This window comes from Lichenostomus cassidix, unplaced genomic scaffold (genome assembly GCF_008360975.1).
Source record: "Lichenostomus cassidix isolate B80296 unplaced genomic scaffold, HeHo_3.0 HiC_scaffold_34, whole genome shotgun sequence".
Classification (NCBI taxonomy): Eukaryota; Metazoa; Chordata; class Aves; order Passeriformes; family Meliphagidae; genus Lichenostomus; species Lichenostomus cassidix.
The window spans coordinates 559479-566798 of NW_028147431.1; the positions used below are offsets into that span (position 1 = coordinate 559479).

General features: G+C 46.6%; 3 long non-coding RNA genes across 5 annotated transcripts in view; 1 reads left to right on the top strand and 2 right to left on the bottom strand.

Moving 5' to 3' along the window:
* LOC146423068 (uncharacterized) overlaps positions 1 to 7320 on the top strand; it is a 50695-nt gene that overhangs the window by 18524 nt on the left and 24851 nt on the right. The window lies entirely within an intron of this gene.
* Positions 1 to 7320, bottom strand: part of LOC146423069 (uncharacterized) — a 50797-nt gene that overhangs the window by 1183 nt on the left and 42294 nt on the right. The window lies entirely within an intron of this gene.
* Positions 633 to 5056, bottom strand: LOC146423070 (uncharacterized). The gene is made up of 3 exons (XR_014847657.1): positions 4930 to 5056; positions 3853 to 4024; positions 633 to 854 (listed from the first exon to the last, which is right to left on the bottom strand). It is a non-coding gene; the product is annotated as an uncharacterized LOC146423070 (long non-coding RNA).

Here is a 7320-nt window from a genome sequence, read left to right on the forward strand (position 1 = left end):
GGGTGAATTGCCCCTATTTTTAAGGTAAATTTCCCCTTTTTTTTTGGGTGATAATCCCCCAGTTTCAGGTGGATTTTCCCCTAATTTTGGGTGAATTCCTCCCATTTTTTGGGCAATTTTCCTCCATTTTCGGGACAAATTCCCCCATTATTTGGGGCGATTTCCCCCCATTTTTGGGGTGATTTTCCTCCAATTTTGGGTGAATTTCCTCCCATTTTTTTGGCAAATTCCCTCCAATTTTTGAGGTGATTTTCCCCCATTTCTCAGGCCAAATCCCCCATTTTTCGGGCCAAATCCCCCATCTTTGGGACAAATTTCCCTCATTTTTGGGCTAAATCTCCCATTTTCAGGGCGAGTTTCCCCATTTTTTGGGCGATTTTCCCTGTTTTTGGGGCAATTTCCCCCATTTTTGGGCCGAATCCCCCATTTTTCGGGCCAAATCCCCATTTTTGGGCCAAATCCCCCATTTTTGGGACAAATTTCCCTCATTTTTAGGCCAAATCCCCCATTTTCAGGGCGATTTTCCCCATTTCTTGGGTGATTTCCCCCATTTTTCAGGCCAAATCCGCCATTTTTGGGACGATTTTCCCTGGTTTTGGGGCGATTTTCCCCCATTTTTCACACCAAATCCCCCGTTTTCCCCGTGCCCTCAGTCCACCCTGACCAGCAGGCCGGCCAGCACGGTGGCCCCGGGCTCCTTGGTGACCCACTCGAGCTGCTCCAGCCCCCCGGGGGGCTCCAGCCAGGCCGGGGGCCGCAGGGACGGAGGGCCGGCGCGGAACGAACCGGGCCGGACCCACACCTCGAAGGCCAGCTGGGCGCCGCGCGGCCGCGGCCAGCCGGGCTCCCGGAACCTGCCAGGGGAGAGGAGAGAGAGAAATTAGAGCAAAATTAGCCCCAAAGTCACCTCAAAATTGTCCCCAAATCACCTCAAAAATTCCCTCAAAATCCTCCCAAAATCGCCTCGAAATCCTCTTAAAATTATCCCCAAAATCACCTCAAAATCTTCCCCAAAATCACCTCAAAATTGTCCCAAAATCACCTCAAAATTGTCCCCAAATCACCTCAAAATTGTCCCCAAAATCACCTCAAAAATTCCCCAAAATCACCTCAAAAATTCCCCAAAATCACCTCAAAAATTCCCCAAAATCACCTCAAAAATTCCCCAAAATCACCTCAAAAATTCCCCAAATCACCTCAAAATCTACTTAAAATTATCCCCAAAATCACCTCAAAATCCACTTAAAATTATCCCCAAAAACACCTCAAAATCTTCCCCAAAATCACCTCAAAATTGTCCCCAAATCACCTCAAAATCCACTTAAAATTATTCCCAAAATCACCTCAAAATCCTCTTTAAATTATCCCCAAAATCACCTCAAAATCTTCCCCAAAATCACCTCAAAATTGTCCCAAAATCACCTCAAAATCCACTTAAAATTATCCCCAAAATCACCTCAAAATTGTCCCCAAATCACCTCAAAATCCTCTTAAAATTATCCCCAAAAATCCCCCCAGAACCAGCCAGGCTCCTGGAACCTGGGGAGGGAATTAGAGTGAATTCTGAGAGATTGTCCACAAAATTCCCTCAAAATCACCTCAAAAATTTCCCAAAATCGTCCCCAAAATCCCCCAGAACCAGCCGGGCTCTGGGAACCTGGGGAGAGGAAGGAGTTAGAGCAAAATTATCCCCAAAATCACCTCAAAATTGTCCCCAAAATCACCTCAAAATCCTCCCCAAAATCACCTCAAAAATTGCTCAAAATCCTCCCAAAATCACCTCAAAATCGTCCCCAAAATCACCTCAAAAATTGCTCAAAATCCTCCCAAAATCACCTCAAAATCCTCCCCAAAATCACCTCAAAAATTGCTCAAAATCCTCCCAAAATCGCCTCAAAATCGTCCCCAAAATTCCCTCAGAATTGTCCCCAGAATCCTCTCAAAATCGTCCCCAAAATTCCCTCAAAATCACCTCGAAATCCCCGAGGAAATTCCACAGAATTCCCTCAGAATTGTCCCCAAAATCACCTCAAAATTATCCCAAAATCCCCAACAAAATTCCCTAAAATTCCCTCAAAATCTTTCACAAAATTTCCTCAAAATTGTCCCAAAATTATCCCCAAAATCCCCCAGAACCAGCCAGGCTCACGGAACCTGCCAGGGGGGAAATCAGAGGGAATTCTCAGAGATTGGCTCAAAATTATCCACAAAATCACCTCAAAATCCTCTCGAAATCAGCTGCAAAATCCTCCCAAAATCGCCTCAGAATCCTCTTAAAATCTTCCTCAAAATCCCCCAAAAATCCTCCCCAAAATCACCTCATAACCCTTCATAAAATCCTCTAAGAGTCTCCAAAAATCACCTAAAAAAATTCCTAAAAATACTCCCCAAATCACCTCCAAAATTCCTCAAAAATTCCCCCAAAATCACCTCGAAATCCCCAAGGAAATTCCCCAAAATTCCCTCAAAATCTTTCACAAAATTTCCTCAAAATCCTCCCCAAAATCCCCCAAAAATCATCCCAAAATGCCCCCAAAAGCCAACCGAATCCTCCTCAAAATCCTCTCCAAAATCCTCCCAAAATCCTTCCGAAATACCCTGAAAATCCTTTGCCAAACTCTTCCCAAAATCACCTCAAAATCCTCCCAAAAATCCCTCAAAATCCTCCCAAAACCACCTCAAAATAATCTCAAAATCATCCCCAAATTTCCCTCAAAAACCTCCCCAAATTCCCCCCAAATCCTCCCCAAAATCTCCAAAAAATCACCTCAAAATTTCCTCAAGATCCTCTAAAATCTCCCCAAATCCCCTCATGCCCATGACTCCGCCCCTTTCCCGTAGCCCCGCCCCTTTCCCGTAGCCCCGCCCACTCACTGCACACGGCTGGCACACGGCTCCAGGCCCCTCCCATTCCCTCACAAGCCCCGCCCCTTTCCCTTAGCCCCGCCCCTTCTCCCCACAAGCCCCTCCCACTCACTGCACGCGGCTGGCAAATGGCTCCAGGCCCCTCCCCTTTCCCCTAGCCCCGCCCCTTTCCCTAGCCCCTCCCCATTTCCCATAGCCTCCCCTTCCCCTAGCCCCGCCCATTCTCCCACAAACCCCGCCCCTTCCCCACAAGCCCCGCCCACTCACTGCACGCGGCTGGCGAGTGGCTCCTAGCCCCGCCCCTCTCCCTAGCCCCGCCCATTGCCCCACAAGCCACGCCCATTCCCTTAGCCCCGCCCACTCACTGCACACAGTTGGCAAATGGCTCCAGGCCCCTCCCATTCCCTTAGCTCCCTAGCCCCGCCCCTCTCCCTAGCCCCGCCTCCATTTCATTAGCCCCGCCCATTCACCGCACACAGCTGGTGAACGGCTCCCTAGCCCCGCCCATCCCCATAACCCCGCCCCTTTCCCCACAAGCCCCGCCCACTCACTGCACGCGGCTGGCGGGTGGCTCCAGGCCCCACCCCTTTCACTATAGCCCCGCCCCTTTCCCTAGCCCCTCCCCATTTCCCCACAAACCCCTCCCCTTTCCCCATAACCCCGCCCATTCTCCCACAAGCCACGCCCCTTCCCCATAACCCCGCCCCTTCCCCACAAGCCCCGCCCCTTCCCCCAAGCCCCGCCCACTCACCGCACGCAGCTGGCGAATAGCTCCAAGCCCCGCCCCTTTCCCTTAACCCCTCCCTTTCCCCTTAGCCTCGCCCCTCTACCTTAGCCACGCCCCCTTTCCAACAAGCCCCGCCCTGTCTGTAGCCCCGCCCACTCACTCCACACGGCTGGCGAATGGCTCCAGGCCCCTCCCCTTTCCCCATAGCCCCGCCCATTTCACCCAAGCCCCGCCCCTTTCCGGTAGCCCCGCCCACTCACTGCACGCGGCTGGCGAACGGCTCCAGCGCCGCGTAGCCCAAGGCCGGCGAGAGCACCAGGGGGGCGGGGCCGGGGGGGCGTGGCCCGGCGGCGGAGGGGGCGGGGCCTGCGCGCGGGTGGGCGGGGCCAGGCGGCTCGGCCTTGCCGGGAGCGCTGAGCAGCGACCAGGGGCCTGCGGGGGGCGGGGCCAGGGAAAAGGGGGCGTGGTTAGAGCGGGTGGGCGTGGTTAGCGGGAAGGGGCGGGGCTAATGGGTGTGGTCACCAGGGGGCGGGGCTTGGGGGGTTTTCCCGCCATTTTTGGGATCCCCTTCCCCATTTTTGGGGTTTTTCCCGCCATTTTTTGGGTTCCCCTTCCCCGTTTTTTGGGGTTTTCCCGCCAGTTTTGGGATCTCCCTCCCCGTTTTTTGGGGTTTTCCCGCCAGTTTTGGGGTTCCCACCCAAATTTTGGATCCAAAATCCCCATTTTTGGAATCTCCTTCCTCATTTTTCGGGGTATTCTCCCCGTTTTTGGGGTTCCCACCCAAATTTTGGATCCCAAATCCCCATTTTTTGGGATTCCCACTCCTCATTTTAGGGTTTTTCCCACCATTTTTGGGATCCCCTTCCAATTTTTTTGGGATTTCCTTCCTCGTTTTTTGGGGGTTTCTCCCCGTTTTTGGGGTTCCCACCCAAATTTTGGATCCAAAATCCCCATTTTTTAGGATTCCCTTCCCATTTAGGGGTTTTCCCACCATTTTTTGGGATCCCCTTCCCATGTTTTGGGATTTTCTTCCTCATTTTTTGGGGTTTTTCTCCCCATTTTTGGGATCCCCTTCCCATTTTTGGGGTCTCCACCCCATTTTTGGGGTTCCCACCCAAATTTTGGATCCAAAATCCCCATTTTTTGGGATTCCCTTCCCATTTTAGGGTTTTCCCGCCAGTTTTGGGATCCCCTTCCCCATTTTTGTGGTTTTTCTCCCCATTTTTTTTGTTTCTCTCCCAATTTTTCGTGGTTTTTTCCCCATTTTTCGTGGTTTTCTCCCCATTTTCAGGTTTTTTTCCCCAATCTCCCCAGTTTTTGCCCCATTTCAGCCGCACCTGGCACCAGCTCTCCCCTGTCCAGGCTCCTCCTCACCACACCGGCGCTGGTTCCATGGTAAGCTCGAGGCCACTTCTGCCAACCTCCTCCCTCCAGCCGCGGCTTCGGCCTGCGGGCAGGAAACAGCCAAAATCAGCCCAAAATCAGATCAAAAAATCAGCTCAAAAAATCAGCCCAAAATCAGCCAAAATCAGCCCAAAATCAGATCAAAAAATCAGATCAAAATCAGCCCAAAAAATCAGCTCAAAATCACAAAAAAATCAGCTAAAAATCAGCCCAAAATCAGCCAAAATCAGCCCAAAATCAGATCAAAATCAACCAAAAATCAGCCCAAAATCAGATCAAAATCAGCCAAAAAAATCAGCTCAAAATCACACAAAAAATCAGCTCAAAATCACAAAAAAATCAGCTAAAAATCAGCCCAAAATCAGATCAAAATCAGATCAAAATCAACCAAAAATCAGCCCAAAATCAGATCAAAATCAACCAAAAATCAGCCAAAAAATCACCCAATAATCACTGCAAAAATCAGCTCAAAATCAGATCAAAATCAGCCAAAAATCAGATCAAAATCAACCCAAAAAATCAGCCCAAAATCAGCTCAAAATCAGATCAAAATCAGCCCAAATCAGATCAAAATCAGCCCCAAAATCACACAAAAAAATCAGCCCAAAATCAGCCAAAAATCAGCCCAAAATCAACCAAAAAATCAGCTAAAAATCAGCCCAAAATCAGCCCAAAATCAGCTCAAAATCAGATCAAAATCAGCTCAAAAAATCAGCTCAAAATCAGATCAAAATCAGCCCAAAATCAGCCAAAATCAACCAAAAATCAGATCAAAAAATCAGATCAAAAAATCAGATCAAAATCACCCAAAAATCACTGCCAAAATCAGCCCAAAATCAGATCAAAATCAACAAAAAATCAGTCAAAATCAGCCCAAAATCAGATCAAAATCAACCAAAAATCAGTCAAAATCAGCCCAAAATCAGATAAAATCAGCCAAAATCAGCCCAAAATCAGATCAAAATCAGCTCAAAAAATCAGCTCAAAATCACAAAAAAATCAGCTCAAAATCAGCCCAAAATCAGCCAAAATCAGCCCAAAATCAGATAAAAATCAACCAAAAAATCAGCCCAAAATCAGCCCAAATCAGCCCAAAATCAACCAAAAAATCACCAAAAATCAGCCAAAAATCAGATCAAAATCAGCCAAAAAATCAGATCAAAATCAGATCAAAATCAGCCCCAAAATCACACCAAAAATCAGCTCAAAATCAGCCCAAAATCAGCCCAAAATCAGATCAAAATCAGCCAAAAAATCAGCTCAAAATCACCAAAAAATCAGCTAAAAATCAGCCCAAAATCAGCTTAAAAATCACAAAAAAATCAGCTAAAAATCAGCCCAAAATCAGCTCAAAATCAGCTCAAAATCACAAAAAAATCAGATCAAAATCAGCCAAAATCAGATCAAAATCAACCAAAAAATCAGCTCAAAATCACAAAAAAAATCAGCCAAAATCAGCTCAAAATCAACCAAAAATCAGCTCAAAATCACCCAAAAAATCATCCCCAAAATCAGCTCAAAGTCAACCAAAAATCAGATCAAAATCAGCTCAAAAATCACCCCAAAACCAGCCCAAAATCAGATCAAAAAATCAGATCAAAATCAGCCAAAAATCACTGCAAAAATCAGCCCAAAATCAGATCAAAATCACACAAAAAATCAGCTCAAAATCACAAAAAAATCAGCTAAAAATCAGCCCAAAATCAGCCAAAATCACAAAAAAAAAAATCAGCCAAAATCAGCCTAAAATCAGATCAAAATCAGCCAAAAAATCACCCAAAAATCAGCTCAAAATCAGATCAAAATCACCCAAAAATCAGCCCAAATCAGCCCAAAATCAGATCAAAATCACCCAGAAATCAGCCCAAAATCAGATCAAAATCAACCAAAAATCAGCTCAAAATCACCCAAAAAATCAGCCCCAAAATCACACAAAAATCAGCCCAAAATCAGCTCAAAAATCACCCCAAAATCAGCCCAAAATCAGATCAAAATCAAGCAAAAAATCAGCCCCAAAATCACACAAAAAATCAGCTCAAAATCAGCTCAAAATCAGATCAAAATCAGATCAAAATCACCAAAAAAATCAGCCAAAAATCACCAAAAAATCAGCTAAAAATCAGCCCAAAGTCAGCTCTAAATCACCAAAAAAATCACCCAAAATCAGCCCAAAATCACAAAAAAAACCACTACAAAATCAGCTCAAAATCACCCGAAAATCAGCCCAAAATCCCCCAAAAATCCCCCAAAATCAGCTGAAAATCACCCGAAAATCAGCCCAAATCAGCCAAAATCATCCCAAAAATCACCCAAAAATCATCCCC